The following is an 18,833-nucleotide window of genomic DNA, read 5'->3' on the forward strand; positions in this document are numbered from 1 at the left end:
TACTTGACTAAAATAAAAAATAACTCATTCAAATGGAAGAAACTAAAATTTTAACTTTCATACATATTAAATTTGTACATGAAACTTCATCTTAATTTGATGTTTCAATCTAATTTGAATGTTTTAACTTTGATTTTAATCTACATAATTAAATTCTTTTATTTATGTTTCAATATTCAAATGATTCACTTACTTTAACAATAAAAATCCAACAACTTGTTATTTGCCAAAGATGAATACTCGTAAGTTTAGAACTAATTTTAAATGGGCTCTACAGTCTTTCCTCACTAACAATGAAGAACCCAAGAAATGGGTACCAAAATCTTTTAGTTGAGCTTTCTTTGTAGGTATGATTCAAGAAGCAATTGTTGCTTGGACTTTAAATTAGGAATTAATAAAAATTGAAACAACTACTATGGCTTTGCTTGAATCTAAGAAAGGAAACTTTGCATATTTGATAACCTTTATTTTTTTTAAAAAAAATATTGAGATAATTATGCTTCTAGTAATTTTTATGAAAAGTATATCTTGAATTATTTGAAAAGTTTGAATTTGATTTCTTGCATTGTTATTTGATTTAATTTCATGAGGAAGCTTAGAAAATCTATTTTTGGCATTTATCTATATTACCTATTATTGGGCTTTTTGGTCAATTAGATGCTTGTATTTTCATAAAAATTCTTAGTAAAAGGATAGAACCTTGCCAAAGATTGTCATTGTTTTGATGGTTAAGATATGTTGTTTAATCTCTTGGATGAATTTGATTAGAGTTTATTAAATGCCCTTTTTAGCATTAGTTATGCATATTATATGACCTCCATTGTTGAATAGCAATCACTTTTAGCATATGTGAATTGCTATGTTGATTGGAAAAGTTGTTAAATCCTTTTTGCATAAGGGGAGTATTTATAGAATTAATATTTTCTTCGATCCACCTCTTTGTGACTTGTTAAAGATTGGTATAATCCTTTTATTTCTAATGCTATAATTTTCTCTTTGTGCACTACAAAAAATTTGGACTTTAACGTTGGTTCAAAAAATTAAAAATGGTTGTACAATGTTGGTTTCTTAAAAAAAAAAAAAAAAGTAGATCTTCAATATCGATTTTAAACAATATTAAAGATGAGTCTACAATGTCGGTTTAGAACAGACATGGTAACTTTTCATGTATTCTTTTTTTTCCTTTTAAAAAAAAATTTGTCTTCATTTTTCTACCTTGCTTCTCTCTCTTTCCAACAAAATCTCCACCAAAGCCCTCTCGCTGCCACTTTCCTTCACCATTTTTCACCACCATTGTCAGTCTGCCTCCGTTGTCAATACTTTTAGATCTGGTTGTCGTGCCGTTCCGTTTGTCAGCGTCAGCATCAATGTTAGCGACATGCAGATCCGTCAACCATGAGTCAAATCCGCTCGTCGGCACTGTGCATATTCGTCTGCCAGCGTCAGTGTCAGGGTCGATGTTGCGCAAATCTTCAAATCCGTGCAGATTTGTCGGTCGCGCAGTCAGATCCGTCGGTCATGTGTCAGAACCGCTCGTTTGCGTTTTATTTAAAATCCCTATAAAATCCCTACATGTAGACAACCCACAATTTTCGTTTTATTTTAAATCCCTTTCCCATTTCTCTTTTCCCATTTTTCATTTCTATATTTTTGTTCTATCAACAGTACACACAAAAATATATATCATAGTAGAAGATCAAGAAATTAAAGAGAAAGGAAGAAGAAGAAGAAGCAATGGGTAAATGATGGGAAGGCCATCTTGTTGTGATAAAGGTGGTGCGAAGAAAGGGCCATAGACTCCTGAGGAAGATATCATCTTGGTTTCTTACACTCAAGAGAACATGGGTGGGGCAATTGGAGATTCGTTCCACCTTGTTGTGACAAAGTTTGTGTTTGGAAGTTTGGAAGTTTGTAAGTTTTATTGTTTAGGTTTATGTATCTTGTCCAATTTATTAAATTGTAGTATTTTTTCTTTGCTTTGATAAGTATTAGTTGCACTTGGGTCGATAAGCTGTTTATGGTTTGTCGATTACTATTGAACCATATCCTTTAGCTATTGTTGTTAATGTTACAAAGCTTTAATACTCTTACTCTTATTATTGTTGAATGATGGAGTCATGCCTTTTATTGTTGTAAGCTTTAAAAATATAGTCACTACAAGAAATTCGGGCTTTAATGACGGTTTTAAACCGACATTAAAGAGCTTTAATGTCGGTTGACAATCGACATTAAAGATAGTGTGATTAAAGCCCTTTAATGTCGGTTTCCTTTAATGTCGATTTTAAACCGACATTAAAGGGCTTCAATAACACATCCTTCCATGTCGGTTGCAACTGACATTAAAGGTCTCTAATGTCGGTCGCAACCGATATTAAAGGTCTTTAGTGAAATTTCCAACCGACATTAAAGCCTTTTTTTTAATTCTTAACCGATATTGAAGCCCGAATTTGTCCGTTTTTTTTTAAATTCCGTTGCCGAATCCATTTTTTTGGTGAAAAAGTATAACATGACACATCATCATCGAACATTGTGGCTATGACATATTATTTATGTATGGATTGCAAATCTATTACATTTAATCCATAAATTCTGCTATAAAATTATAATTTAAAAGGCCGTATAATTCAGCCATTGAAAATATAAATTACAAGTAATACAAACATTATGAGTTTACTGTTCCTCTCCACTTGGTAAGTATAGATCCCTTCATAATTCTTCTTGAACAGACTCCCCCAGCTTCAGCAATGTCTGGTTATAGGCATCTTTGTCTGACCACTGTTGTTCAAAGGATCACAAACAAAAAAGGTTTAAGACAAAGGATTGAAAGTGAAAATGTTATCAAAATTCATATTCAACTAATCGTGTTTATTGGGATATGTGTATATATGGTACATTCAAGGCAAAATTCTTTATTAGAGTTCCCCAAGAAAAAGCATAAAGAGGTTGCGATACCAAATCTTTACTCCTTTGTTGCACCTGCAAAACAAGAAAACTCAATAGTTAAATAAATGAGAGAATCTTCTTTTTAAAACTGTGAGTCGTCAACTAAAACTTATTAAAACTGTGAGTCAAACATTCTTTTAGTATATTTAATTAGCATAATGCACATATTCTCAAGCCAATCAATCGTTTAGTTCATGCATCTATCGCTTAGCTCCAATGGCCCATCGTGTAGCTCAATCGTTTATAAACGATTTCCCGCATAGGCTATCGTTTAGCTACCGCGCCCATCGTTTACCTCCATCATTTAGCGTTGACGCCTTATCGTCTAACACATACGCCTATAGCATTGACCCCTTATCGTCTAACGCATTTGCCTATCGCTTAATGTCATCGCCTATCGCTTAGCATTCTGCTTATCATGTAGCGCATCTGCTCATTGTCTAGTACAGCATGGCTATCGTCTAGCGCTCATGCCCATCGCATAACGCCATCATGTAGTCTATCGCTTAGTGCCCGTGCATCTGCTATACGATCATCCAGTGCCCGCGCATCTGCTATACAATCGTCCAACCCGCCTACACGATTGTTCAGTGCCTGGCATATCTACACGATCATCTTACGCATCGCTTAGCTTCGCGCATCTGCTAATGATCGTCTACCTCATCGTTTAGCTCCCCGCATTGCTACACGATCGTCCAGCGGCTACCTACACGATTGTCTACCTCATCGTGTAGCACTACCCATTTGCTACACGATCGTCTATCCAACGCCTTACGCTCAACATTTCTCTTTCACTACTCTTACTCACGCAAACCCAACACAGGAGCAACTTTTGGCAACGCCTCTTGCCAATACTTCAACAAATGTATCATATACAAAAAAACCATTAATCAAATATAATTTCAAAGGCCATAGACACATAAAAAGTAGGCTCAAATCTAGGAGCAGAGAGACATATTGAAGTGAAACCGCAGCTGGCTTTCATTGAGACATTTACACAAATAGTTGAGAGGCGTAACATAAGAACAAAAATTTCTATGAGTTCAAGAAAGGAAAGAGAAGAAGAGCATACTCATCTGGACGAATGACGAATGGCAAACTTTAGATCGAACGACGAATGGTGGCACACGGATCAACGCGTCTGCTCATCATCTAGTGCAGCACGGCTATCGTCTAGCGCTCATGCCGATCGCGTAGTGCCATCGTGTAATCTATCGCTTAGCACCCATACATCTGTTATACGATCGTCTAGTGCCCACCTACATGATCGACGATCGTCCAGCGCCCGCGCATATCTACACGATCATCTAGCACTAAGAGGAAAGTTGAGAGGTGTAACATTAAGACATTTACACAAACAGTTGAGAGGCGTAACATAAGAACAAAAATTGATGTGAGTTTAAGAGAGGAAAAAGAAGAAGAGCATATTGATCTGAACGAACGACGAACGACAAACTTCAGATCGAATGACGAATGGCGGCACACATATCCGGGCAACTTCAGATCTGAACTTCAGATCCAAGCGACTGGGTGCGGTGGTGCAGGTTGCACGACGAACAGACTTGCATGGAATTCAGATCTACACCACGACAGACATGCACGGGTTGCACGGCGGCGCAGGTTACGCTACCCATTGGCAAGAGTTTGGAAGAGAGAAGTGAAAAAGAAGAGGGTCTGAAGAGGAAAGTGTGAGAATGAGAGGAAAAAGAAAATAGGGGGAGAGTGAAGAGGGAAAAATTAAGCGGGTCTTTAATGTTGGTTTAAAACTGACATTAAAGATACCCCTACAATATCGGAATAAAACTGACATTAAAGATCCACATTTTGAGAAAAAACAAAACCGACATTATACATCCGATTTCACTTTTTTCAACCGATATTAAAGGCCAAAATTCTTGTAGTGAGTACAGATTTCTAAAATCTTGAATATTGGAGTCATGTCTTTTACTGTTGCTTTAAATATCTTAAGTTTTGTATTAGATTCAGTGTTGGATTGCGATGACTATCCTACCACTATGGTAGTCGTAGCTTGGATGTTTATGGTTTCCATTGTATGGTTTATGGTAGTGGAACTTCTTAGGCATCCTTTGGTTATAGAATAGAATTTAAAGAAATATAACCGACGTTCATATTTTTCTGTTTTATTTACTGCGTTGGTGTATTTTTGTTTGTAGTTTTGGTTACTTTCTGTATTACTATTGGTGAATTATGTAGTCTTTTATTTTATTTTTGTATGGAATTTTGTTTTCATTCTCTTGTTGAGTATTTTTTATTTTTATAAGTTTAGTTGCTTATAAGTTTTTTTTTCTACGTTTATACATTATTTGTCTAAATGAATCCAATTGCACTATGGTAGTCTGTAGGTTATTAATGCATTGTGGGTTAGGCTAGTTCTTCATTATCATCATCTAATCTTTTGTTCTCTCTTGTTAACCATTTTTTGTGTATCTTCGTCAATTTGGATCTAATTCATCTTTGGAATCTTGTTTGAATAATTTGGGATTGACTATCTTCATATTAAATATTGACCCTTGATAGAATCTTTTTGTTGGAGATGTTTTTTATGGTTTCGTTTGATTGAACTCTTGTATCCATTTATTTAAATGCTTGAAGTTCTGTTGTTGCTTTTAGGGCGCTTTTTAATTTCTTGAAACTAAGGTCCAACTTATGAAATAATTTGGTGTCTTCTACATTTTTTAATATTAAACAGCAAATACTTTTGGTTCTTCCACAAAACAAAAGCTAATATAATATTTCTTCACGTGCTGAGCATCGGTGGAGCTACACAATGGAATTGCAATTTTATGCATCCAAACAAAAAGAAGTATAAAATTCAAAACTGTCTTTTCATCTAAGCTCTATTCTCCTTTATCAAACGTTACAAAGTTAAGCTAAAAGAGAATATATGTGGAATCGTCCCTTTAGCTTATTTAACTTTTCAATTTAGTAATGTATAGTGCTTAACATCAATTAACCTTTTGGCATTGTCGCAACCACTAATTAAAATCTATTTCTTTTGTAGCTCTCTTGTCTTCATCCTTGTTCTGGAACCGTTTAACTTCAAAACTTATTAATTATTTATTGAGTGCAATACTGATAAAGCTTATGCTTTTCTTGAATTCTATAGGTTTGGATTGAAATTTTAATCACTAGTGTAGCATATGATTACCAGTCAGATTGCTTGATCTTATTTTTGGTTGGCCAGGTATCTTATGAATCCCCAGTGCATAGAAAAAAAGAGAAATATTATTGATTTGAATGTGCATAAGCATATATATATATATATATATACTATTTTCCAATAAGTGAACAATGATAGATATTTAATATCAGATAATTATTGACAAAAAGTAGGTGAAAAACCAACATGAAGATAGATGTTCAATGTCAGTTGAAAATTGACACTAAAGATGGTGTTCTACATTGGTCAAAAACCAACATTAAAGATACATGGTATTGAAATGTTAGTCATATATAATGTCGGTTAAAAACCAACATTAAAGATAATCGACATTGAAGACCTTTTATAATACGATCTTCGATGTCGGTTTTCAACCAACATTGTACCCTGATAATGTTAGTTTTAAATCGACATTAAAATCCAGTTTTGGAGTAGTGGTGACATAATAGGTGATAATGTTGAATTTCTATTACTTGGTATCATTTGTTTTTCAACAATTGTTATTTATGTTATAATATTTGATATTTTGGTATCTCAATTGTCTGAATTACTTGAATGAATTTATCTCCTTGGCTTTAATTGGTATTTCTTATTAGAAGGAGAGTGCTTGATTTCAAGGGGAGTTATATACTCGTATATGTGAATTTCATGTTAGAATGAAATTAATTTTTCCATATTCCTATATTGTTTTGTACCCCCTTATGCATATTATTGTTTATCCTTTTAGGCAGAGTTATTATATTTGGAGTAAAATAATGTTTTGAAAATGTATTTGAAATTTCTACCTTCAAGTTGAATTATGTGCTAAATATTTTTTGTCCCTTATTAAGGGTGAGTGTTCAATTGATTTTACAATAAGGAGAAATTTGTGAAATTAGTGTTAAATAGAATTAGTTTGAGCTTGATTGATTTCTTAGGATGAATTTACAATGTTACTTATTTTTAGAAGACATGTTGCAAAATTTTGAGATCATGTTTTAAGGAGAATTTTCATGTCTTTGTTTATTTTTCTTAATTGTCTTTTTTTATTATTATTATTGATTCCAAACAGAGGAGAGGTATTAAGAAAAATGAAACCATGTTGTTATTGATTATATTATTTGTGTTCAAGTTAATTAGAATCATATATGTCTATTGATTGTGATTCAAGTTCATATTTTATGTCACATACCTATTTGGATTTTATTTTTATTAAGTTGTTTGTCATTATAAAAAATGGGAGATTGTTGGCCTTTTAGCCCTTAATCTCAAACTAATTAATTAATTAATTAATATTTTGCTGATAACAAACCTAAACTAATTTAAATTTGAGCTTTTTGAAGTGTCTATTGCTTAGAGCTTTTTATAATAATTCTAGCGAAATTTGAATTACTCAAATCAGAATTCAAATGAAGAAGATATAGTCGAAACAAACTTAATAGAAAAATCTCGAGTTTGATGTGGTTGATTTTATTCATCAAAGTGGACCAATTGAAAGATGTCATTTGGAGCAATAGAGGAGTGATACATGGTGAGTTTTTTTTTTAAAAAAAAAAAATTTTTGGATTGGTTTGAAAAGAAAATGAATTCAAAAAAGAAACTTAACTTAATATTATTTTTTGTTTATGTCTAACGACGAGTTGAGTTTAAATCTCCACCATTGAATTCTTTTTACCAAGATCCAATAGCCCAAGTTGAATTTGATTTTCACGTACTTCCATCTCATTTTATACCCTTCATCTTCTCCAAATTTTTTTTTTTAAAGAAACACATTTTTACAGTCCTAAAAGCCACCATTATTTGTCTCTCCAAGCTTCACTATTTCTTCTTTTCGTTTAATTCTTCAAAGAGATTTATGTATTGTGAGGATTGATTTGTTGTGAGCTTAAGATTTATAATTCACACTCTTTTAAAGAGTTTCTCGAGTGTGTTCTTTAATTTTTCTAAACATTTTGTAAGGGTTGCTCTTGATGCCGAAAAAGAGCAGTTGTAACGGTTTGATCCTAATCCGTGGAAAGAATTGAGTTTTCTTTTGAACTCGCAAAAAGAACAATGTAGCGATTGGGCTCTAATCTGTGAAAAGAGTCGGTGAAATCCTTATTCAAAATGTGAAGAGGAGTTTAGGAAAATTGATATAGGTCGAGTTTGACCAAACCACTATAAAAATTTCCATTGTTAATTTCTCTATCACTGTACTACTTTAATTTTACAATTAATGTGTTATTATTCTTTATTACATGAAATTAATTGTAATACTTGTTCTTCAAGTTAATTGCTCATATTTGTATATTATAATTGATAGCTCTTAAATTTTTATATTTGTTACCAATCTTGTTATCAAAATCAAATAGAGTATTTTAAAGTATTATTATTAATTTTTTTGCTTGTTTTCAATTGAATTTGTTTGCACGAAATATTTTTTAAATTACTTGTTACCAAAACATTATTAATTATTAATTTCTTGCTTGTTTTTTAATTGAATTTATTTGCACAAAATATTGCTTAAATTACTTGTCACTAAAACTTTATTAATATGTTTCATTGGGCCCACATTAGGAAAGGGTTTTCATTAATTTAAATATACCATATTCACCCTTTTAGGGCTACCATGCCAATCCTATATGGATTTATTTTCTAAAGAAAAGTGAAGCATTTGAATATTTATGTCTTGGTAAAAAGTCACATGTATTGTTATCATTTAATGTTGATGTCTTTTGATGTCTTTTTTACTAGTATAAATATATCACTATAATATTTTGGGCCTTTTCTGACGATGAAAACCGTCGGCAAAAGTTCAGAACACCATCGTCCAAATCTTTCCCGACTGTCCTTCAATTGTTGGCCAAGTCGTCGAGACACCTTCATCGACGGATGGAGGATGGAGGGTTTTCCCGACCCTAAGACAACCGCCAGGATAAGCTACCTTATCCCGATAATCGTAATTTATAGGTACCGTCGGGAGATAAAACTTCTCCCGACAACGCAAAGACGCCGTCAGCATCAACTAATATCGCCCGAAAGTGACAAATTATTGTCACCGTCAGGAGATATTAGTTTAGGCCGACAGTGTCTTCGTGTCATCGGGAAAAGTTTTATCTCCCGACTGTCCTTATAAATTACAACCATCGGGATAAGCTAATGATGCTTCCATGGGCAAAAATTATATTGGAACTATTTTAGCGTGCAATTATATTTTTTCCAACCCCCTGGACCGTCAAGGGTTGGTTACTTAGCATTGGGAAAAGCTAAAAAACACACAAAAAATTTTCTTCATTTTCTATATTTTATTTATGTTTTTGTTTTTTTTTCAAATGTCATATATGTTTGAATCTTATAAATATCAAATAAACTAAAATAAAAATTGTCAAAATCAAGTAGATGTCTACAATAGTAAATAATATATAGAAAATATATTTGAATCTCAAGAGTTTGTCAAGTAAACAACTTACTAATATTATTCGTCTGAAATATATAGCATCCACAAGTCCTTAACTCCAAAATAACATTACATGATAATAAACTACACATAAAATACGATTATACAATCTAACTACGCTTGTCGGGAGATGCATCTTCAACATGAATTTCGAGAGACCTACAAATTGCAAATTTAAATAAGTTTAATGCTCAATATATCATATACCAATCTCAAAAGGAATATAGAATTTAAAACTCAACTAAGAAGATTAATGAATTGAAACAAACCAACCCCCCTTTAACTTCAAACCAAACTCAATATAGAACTTGAAGTTCAACTTTTAATCATAATTATAAATTTATCCCTATACCAACTTTAAAACCAATATAAGAACATTAACAAATAAAACCCACTTTAACTTCAAACCAACCCGTATTTACACATTTTGAACTCAAACTCAATCTACACACCACCCCCACCTATTTTAACCACATACTCAATATAGCATATACCCATCTCAAAATTATTCTCAACAATATAAAACTTAAAACTAGAACGTTAAGAATTGAAACAAACCAGCTCATATCTACATATTTCAATCTCAAACCTAATATAGAACTTAAAACCCAACGTAAACTTAAACATAATTATATGCCCTTTACAAATTTTAAACCCAACATAAGAATATGAACAAATTCCCCATATTTTAACCACAAAATCAATGTAGCATATCCCCACCTCAAAAGTATTCTCAATCTTAATATACAGATAACTCAAAATTCAAACCAACCCGTATTTACACATTTTAAACTCAAAGTCAATATACAAATAACAATGTCAACATAATTAGAAAATCACCACTTATTTGAACCAAAAACTCAAATTCAACTTTAAAACCGAAGGTGAGATATAATGTCAACATAATTAGACAATCACCACCTTTACTAATTTTAAACCCAACATAAGAATATGAACAATTTCAAATGAAGTTTATTAAATCCCCCCTTCCCTTCCATTGCCCTCACACTTATTTTTAGCTCAAATCCAATATAACATATACCCCATCTCAAAATTATTCTCAATCTCAATATAGCACTTATAACTCAACTGAAAACCCCACTTATTTTAATCACAAACTCAAATTCAAACTCAACTTTAGAACACTAACTATACTTTACATAACTATACGTTTATGTTGTTACCATAACTGCAGGATAACAACATACACAATCGTCTGATTAGTTTACAATGAAAGTTGAAAAATTCATGCCTAGTTTGATTTATCTCTCATGAGCTGTAAGATCATAGCATTCATATCATCCATCTTAGCTTGTCTTCTTTCTTCCAGTTCATCCAATCTAGCCAATCTAGCCTTTAAGGATTCTATCTCTTGTTGTTGTTCCTCTATAAGTTTCGATGAGGATGCACTGGACAATGATTTTTTTTTTTTTTTGTTTTTTTTTTACCCTTTGGTGTGCTACCAAAGCTCACTCCTGTTCTCAACACCTGCTTGCATATTTCTTCTTCCGATATTGGTTCAGACCCTTCTAGGGTGGAGGCTTCTCTCTATTCGACCATCTGACTCTACATCAATAATTAGGACTAATTATTGTATGATAACTATATATAAATAAAGTTACATTGTGGAATAAAAACTTACATATGCATCACTAGTGGCCTGATTAACAAACGAGTTATCACTCTTAAAGTGCGTATCCTTAAATAAGTCTACTCGATCCATTGTTTGACTGTCAGGTCCTTTTGTAAAACAATTCACATAGAAGATATTAATAATAATTTCTTAGAAATAAAATATAGAAATACTTTTATTTTTACCATGGAATATATTATGCGTATGAAAGTCTTAGAACCAATTGTATGAGGGAACTTTACTACTGACCGATTCCTTTGATTAATCTATGCCTCTTTCTAAGAAAATGAGAAATTTAGAGGAAATGAGTAATTGAAATGTAAGTAAAAAAAAAAAAAAAAAACACACACACACAAAAGTTCTTATTTTCCATTCGGTGGATTCAAACCTGGTGCATGAAAAGTGTTAGTCTTTAAGTCGATCAAGTAGGTGTGTTTGTGCCTCTTCAGGATTTGCATATTTTTATAGTGTTTTTGTAGTTCACTCCTTATACTCTTTAAATGAATTTTTCATCTGTTCATCGATGAAATCATTGACCAGTTGGTAAGACAAGTCAAACACAAAATGGGTATGAATTAAAAAGAAAAGAAAAACTAATTAGTATCTATGCAAACACACATATATATAATTTGTAAAATATCAAATAACCATCTTACCATTAGTTGACTTTTAACTAGCTCTCTAATTTCTATTGGTACCTCTCTCCATGTTCCATAACGAACAGAAAAAGATTCCCGAACGTTGGTACCAATGGTATTCTAAACCTTGTTGCATTGCTGCAAATTGGTTTCTCCTATATAGGGTCAATCTTGATAGGAATTCTCCAAAATGCTTGGACATATTTATCCAAATCAACATTTCGAGAGTATCTGCGTCCCATCTTATTAGTCGTACAACCAGGCTCTAGAGAAATTATATGTCATTAATTTAATTAAACATTAATTTATATACAATTTATCAATTATGGATCTAAAATAACCTGAATTATCTCCCACAAAGGATGATGTGCCTATATGCTCGGACTTTAAATACTCCATTATTGCCTCATCATCAGTGTGACCTACCATTATTCCTGTTCAAACAACAATATATATGTTATACAACAATACATAAGTTATGAAATGAAAAAGAAGATACATATTTACATATACTTATTCTGTATCACTTTTCTTTTTCCATATTCAATTTTGTACGAGATTCACCACATACTATACACTATTGCAAATCGAAAAATTCTTTCCAATATAGGATGCAATCTGAATAGACTCATAACCTAGTCCTAAGTCACGCAATTTTCTTTTAGCTTCATAAAATGAACTAGGTATAGATGCTCCAACGAAAAATGCTTCTTTTAACAATTCAAGTAACAAATCAAACGACTTATTAGTCCAACCACTAAGAACTTTAATATTCATCAACTTCACTAAGAACAACAACGAAGAGAATTTTGTACAACTAGGGTACAACTGGTTACGTGCTTCATTTATTAATTCTTCAAATAAGCTTGAATTGTTATCTCTTTCTTGGGCATTAGTGTGCATCTCATTCTCATTTTCTAATTCATTTACATCGATAATTGGATACTGTAGATCATTTATAATATTCAAAATTTCATTTTCTTCATCTATAACATTTATCTCTGTCATACTTAATCCATCATCATATATTGATTGAGATGTGTGATTTTCGTATCCCCTAGACAAGTCGACTGGGTCTCCATGACATACACGTTGATGATATAATGGAGAAATTCCATTAATGAATAAATTTCTTTCACCTCCATCTATTGGCTCCCACATTGCATTTATATATTTTCTACATGGACATCTTGTTTTTCCAAAGTTATTATCATGAAGTTTTGCAACCTAAAGGAATCGATGTACTCTTTCTACATACTCAGATGATAACTTGTTCCTAATCTTAATCCACTCTTTATCCATTCTTAATTATATATGCGATAAGTTGAATCTGTATGATTTAGACAATTAGTTATATTAAAACACATAGTTTTAATTTCTAACTTTTAATTTCATTTCATTTCTTTCTTGTTCGTGTTTTTTTTTTTTTTTGTGAATTTCCCCAATCATCCTTGAAAATAAAGTTTTCCTGAGAGATTAACAATCCATTTCAATCCAATCGAATACTTTGTCGAAAGGCACTATCTCCCAACGCCTTAATTTTAGATTATCAAAACGACAATGTAATAACATCAAACAAAACTTTAACTTTGAAAATAGAGAAAACTTAATTGAACATATACTTTTGATCTTTTTAATTTTTGTGTCTTAATTGAAAGAAAAAATAGAAACACCATTGAAAAAAAAGGAATGTATACCAAATAAAAGGTTTGCACGTTACTCCTATTCTAGGTCTTGGAATTTAGTGGTGATAAAATCTAGAAATTAGACTCTATCACACATTTTCACCCCTCAATTACACTTCAAATTATGTAAAATAATTGATATAAACCATTCACATTCAAATTCATTCACATAAACCACCCCACAACCACATCTCTCCTTAAAGAAGAAAAAACATAAACCTACATTCTTCCTACAAAACATTTCAAATTCATAAATTAAACCAACCTACTAAATATTTCAAATCTTGTGAGTTGATATAAATCAATCACATTCATCCACATCCCTCTCTACAGAAGAAAAAACTGATGGAACACGAGACATACGCAGTGGAAAAATGATTTAATTACACTCTAATTGCTTTTAATTTAAAGGAAAAAACATGCAATTTGAAGGAAAAAACAGTAATTAACTTACCTTTGAAGCTCCCGAAAACCGCTTTTACTCGCTGAATCTCGACTCAAATTCTTTCGGACCATCACTAGAGTTGACCTACTATCCTCTGGACTCAAAACCGGGTTGTGGGACCCGTTGGATGAAGAAAACCGAGAGAGAGAAAGAGATGGAAAATTAAGAATGAATTTTTGGGTTGGGTTTTTAATTTTTCTGCCCATTTATGAAAACTAATTTTTGCAAAAATGGCCAAAGTCTTTAATCCATAAATGAAAGCCCATTTTATAGAAAAAACCATGCAACATTTGCATGAAACAAATCCATAAAAGTCCAACACCTAGAATCCACTATCTAAGTGTGCTTAATGTCTCCACTATAAGCCAACACCTAGCCCACTATTTTGTTAGTGTAATTATCCAACAAAAGTTTGGATTTTCCTACTAACTTTAGTCAAAGGGCAAAATAGTCATTTGGTCAAAGTCAAACTTTGACCAAAAAGTCAACATTTTTACTTTTTATGATTTTTTCCTTGTTGATTAATTTTGACCTCCTAAGTATGAATCCGCATTCATTTCCTCGAAATTCAAATCACATTTGAATATAAAGCCGGTCAAAATTTGACTTTTCAAAGAAAAAAGTCAACTCTTTGACTTTTTACATCTTTGACCATTTCCATTATTTCTGAGCTTTCAATATGAACGAATTCATATTCTTGATATTTAAATCACATTTAAATATTAAAGTTGTATCTCTAAACTGAAAAACCGACTACTATATCACATAATTTGAACAATTCGAATTATTCTATCACACTATTCTAAGTTTATTCCATATGAGCTAGTAGGGGAACCTAGTGGACCTACAGATCATAGGCTCCAACAATCCGAGATTAACCGGTAAAACTCTTTAACCTAATTAATCAACATTTGTTAACTAATGGGTCATTTCACTAAAGTCCCGTGTTGCACTCCCCTCACTATAGATATATTTTTGTCCATCTGATATAACCATAATCAGTAAGCTAATCCTTCACAGATTGTTCGTAATCTCGGCTGGGTCATAAAACTATTTTACCCCCAAGACTACATATTGTCTTTAAGTTCCACTGATCCTCTAATGAACAATTGGTTTAAGATCCAACCTATAAACCGAACCCCTCTCGGGCCAAGGAGAGGGTGGGACCCCTTGTTCAATACATGGATTCAGTACTAAAGGGAACAACCTATCTACTATCCCTATAAAGGGTAGAAGTGAATTCCATCTTGCACCCTATGTTCCCAACTATCCACCTGATCTTACCCCTAAAATGGGAGACTTATTGGGCTAGCGATGATGAACTGCCCTCACTTATGAAGATCTAAGGATAATTCCGAGTGAACAGGAGTTCATAGTTAGCTCAGGATTAAGATTAAGTTACCTAGGTAATCAATTAACGAAATAGTCAGTTTTATACATAAAACGGCATTTAAAATGTAAAAAGTGACTATTTCATGGTCCAGTCTTATGAAAACTCATTGCATAGGATGCGCCCACTCACATATCTCTATATGAACGATTCAAGATCACATCGTTTGTACTAACTACAAAGTGGGTCGCATCCATAGTGTCCCCAGAATAAGGCGCCCAATCTTATTCATATACTATAGACCATTTTGGCGATATATTTGAACTTGATCCACATTTATGTCACTATATAAAGTTCAAACTACATTAAATAGTCTCAGGACCTTAGTTTATTGGATTCAAGATTACAATTTCAATAACAACTTTATCGAAAAACAAAACGGAATATGTTTATTAATTTACAAACTACGAGTTTTAGTACATAAAATCCAACAAACTCCCACTTAGATTAAACCTCCTAGTGGAGTATCACCATATTGAATTTAAGTGAGAAACATATGAGTACGATAAATATATGAATACAATAAACTATGGTATATACCAAAAAAAACATTATTAAAATTGAAGAAAAAGAATGAAAACGAAAAACAAAGAACAAAAACGAAAAAACTTAGAGACATACAAGTTTTTCCATTATCCATCTTCACATTTTCCATTTCCTCTTCTTCATTAACTCTAAGCATGAGCTGCAACTCATGAAACTCTCTTCCTTGCATGATGATCTGCAATATATTGAAGAGATTGGAGTGAATTTGAGGCATGCAATCAATAGAGAATTTTAGAGAAAATTCATACTGAAGAAAGTGTTCTTCAACAAGATTGCTACTGTGAGAAATTCTGCATAATCCCTTGATTCAAGCTTTTTCTAAGCCCCACAACTCAATCTAAAGCACCAAGAGAATAGTATAGAAGATCTTGAGGTGGTCTGCAATAAGATTCAGAGAAGATTGCAGTTGGAACTCGTGCTTTGAAGAGGTTCTACAAAGGTATGTCATGAAACTTACTTATTTTCTGCAAGAGCGTGTTTTCTATTTTGCCAAAATTAATGAATTAGAGTACTTAAATGATCCTTATTGCTTTCGTTGTTGCTGATACATTCCTATAATTATAAAGTAAGAGTGACTTATTTATTGGTCCGATCTTATGCAAACTCATAGGACGCCCTCACTCTTCATGTTAATACATGAACGAATCTGGATCACTTCGTTTGTAGTATCTTTACAAAAACTTGTAACAGCTATAGAGTAGGCCGCATCCAATATTGTTACCAGAATAAGGTATCCAACCTTAATCATGCACTATAAACCGTTTTGGCTATTTACTCGAACTTGATCCATCACAATGTCTCTACATAAAGTTCAAGTATTCACATAATAGTCATGGATCTTAGTTTATTGGATTTAGACTTTTACATATGCAATTTATAGAATTAATAATAAGTTTATTGACTATAGAATATGCTTAACTTTAACAAACTACGAGTTTTAGGACATAAAGCTAATAAATATGATTCATATTAAATTCCATAAAGGAGAAAAAGAAATATGGTTTATAAGTTGCATATGATGTAATATTAAAACTATAGGTTATAAATATAATATGATAAATTAGTTATTATATTTTTTTTGTAATAATTAATTATGAGATAATTGATTTTCTATTTCTCCAATAACCACCTTAGTGGGTGGTTTTAGATAGTTTTGTGGCTAACCGTGAGATAAAGAAGGAAAATGGTTTCTCATTATTTATTCCACGCAAAAAGGATCAAGAAAAACGATAGCTTGTTGAGAGAGTAAACGATAATTATCAAGTTTTCTATATGATGGAACTCGTTTACTACACGATCGAGGATCAAGTCTATGCGATAGATTGATATCTTCTACATGATCGTTCTGTCCTTTACTTGATCGTTTACTTCTTCCTCTATCCTTCTATCTAAATCCATACAGAGCCCACAACTCCTAGATTCTCACACCGAGAATACCAAGGTAATCGAGTGGTGGTGTCCAGTTCTGTTCCAGGATCGAGGATCGAGTTATACTCGCTGGTGATCGAGGATTTTCTCGTTCATGTTGTTCAACGTGTTTGAGTTTGATCTAGGGAAATACGTGAAGAAAGGGTTCTTCAAAGGTATTGGTGTTGCATGAATGACCATAGATTTTTTATAGCACTATTCACAATCTTTTCAGTGCCCTTGGTTTCATTCTTATATTTTCTCCCTTCAAGGATTAGGAAATCTTTAGTTACCGTGTTGGTGATACTCCGCACCATGTCATGAGCGCGTGTCACTAAATCCTTGAATGTACAAGGTTCTATTCCTTGTAGGATGTAGAGAAGCTCCCAATCCATACCTTGGTACACATCTCTACTACAGATAATTCAGTGAGTCTATCTTTACAATCCAAACTTAGATCTCCCCATTAGTGGATATAGTCGATGACCGACTCTTCTTTCCACTGCTTGGTGCTTCTTAGCTCCATCATGCTGATGATACGCTTAATGCTATAAAAGTGGTTGAGGAATTCTTTTTCCAACTATTACTAACTACCAATCACTATCGGCTCTAGTTCAATATACCAATCAAAAGCATTTCCTTTCAAGGTATGAACGAACTACTTGACTAGTTGGTCTCTTTTGGTACCTATATTTTCACAGGTTTCAATGAAGTGAGTAATATATTATTTCGCATTGCCTTTTCCATCAAACTATTGGAACTTTGAAGGCTGATACCCAACTGACATTCTCAGGTTGTCGATTCTCTTGGTGTACAATTTGAAGTACATAAAAGAAGATTGTGACGATCCTCCATACTAAGCCCTTATGAAGTTTGTAATTATATCCTACAGTTGTTGAACTATTAGAGAGGTGATAGAGGTAGATTGTTGCTTTGCTTTTCCTACAAGATAATCTTTTCTTTGTCATTGGCTTTGATAGCTGGAACTTGACTCATCTCATCAGTATCTCGAGCATGCATTTGGTTTTTTAGGGCCACGATTTCATGGTCTCGCTCCTCAACAACTTTCATTAATAGATTTATCTTCCTCTCCATCTCTGTCATGGCTGACTCAACCATTACATTAGCCATCATGACAGATACTACATCAAAGTGTGATTCTTTTCCTAATCGCTCAAAAATAGGTACATAGTTGTTGAACAAGGGATTTTCTCTAATGAAAGTCCCACCTTTAGAAGATTTCGTCAGTTGTTCCCAGATTTTTTTCGCGATAACAGAGCCTTGTTCTTGCTCATGCAAGATCCCCTTCGAGTGTCTTTGAGTGACAGGCCTCGTGTAAGTGTTGTTTGCGACGGTAGCTTTGGATGCGGCTTTCTTTGGTACATTTTTTGATTTGTTTATTTCGATGACGAGAGAGAGATGAGAGGTAGAGAGGTCCTACTAGGCGTGTCAATTTGTTCTCACGGGGTTTCGAGAGAAACTTGCTTTGTGGAGTTGAATTTGTGTTTGTGTTGATGTTGATTTGATGTGGATATGGTTCGATCTCTAGT

At 32.8% G+C, this 18,833-nt stretch overlaps 1 long non-coding RNA gene across 1 annotated transcript; it reads left to right on the forward strand.

The window, feature by feature from the left end:
- The first annotated feature begins 1,243 nt into the window (after positions 1 to 1,243).
- Positions 1,244 to 2,107, forward strand: LOC150036247 (uncharacterized). The gene is made up of 2 exons (XR_016529882.1): positions 1,244 to 1,574; positions 1,666 to 2,107. It is a non-coding gene; the product is annotated as an uncharacterized LOC150036247 (long non-coding RNA).
- Positions 2,108 to 18,833: the final 16,726 nt, after the last annotated feature.

The sequence above is a fragment of the Benincasa hispida genome, chromosome 5, assembly GCF_027475165.1.
Source record: "Benincasa hispida cultivar pf3 chromosome 5, pf3_genome.v1.1, whole genome shotgun sequence".
Lineage (NCBI taxonomy): Eukaryota > Viridiplantae > Streptophyta > Magnoliopsida > Cucurbitales > Cucurbitaceae > Benincasa > Benincasa hispida.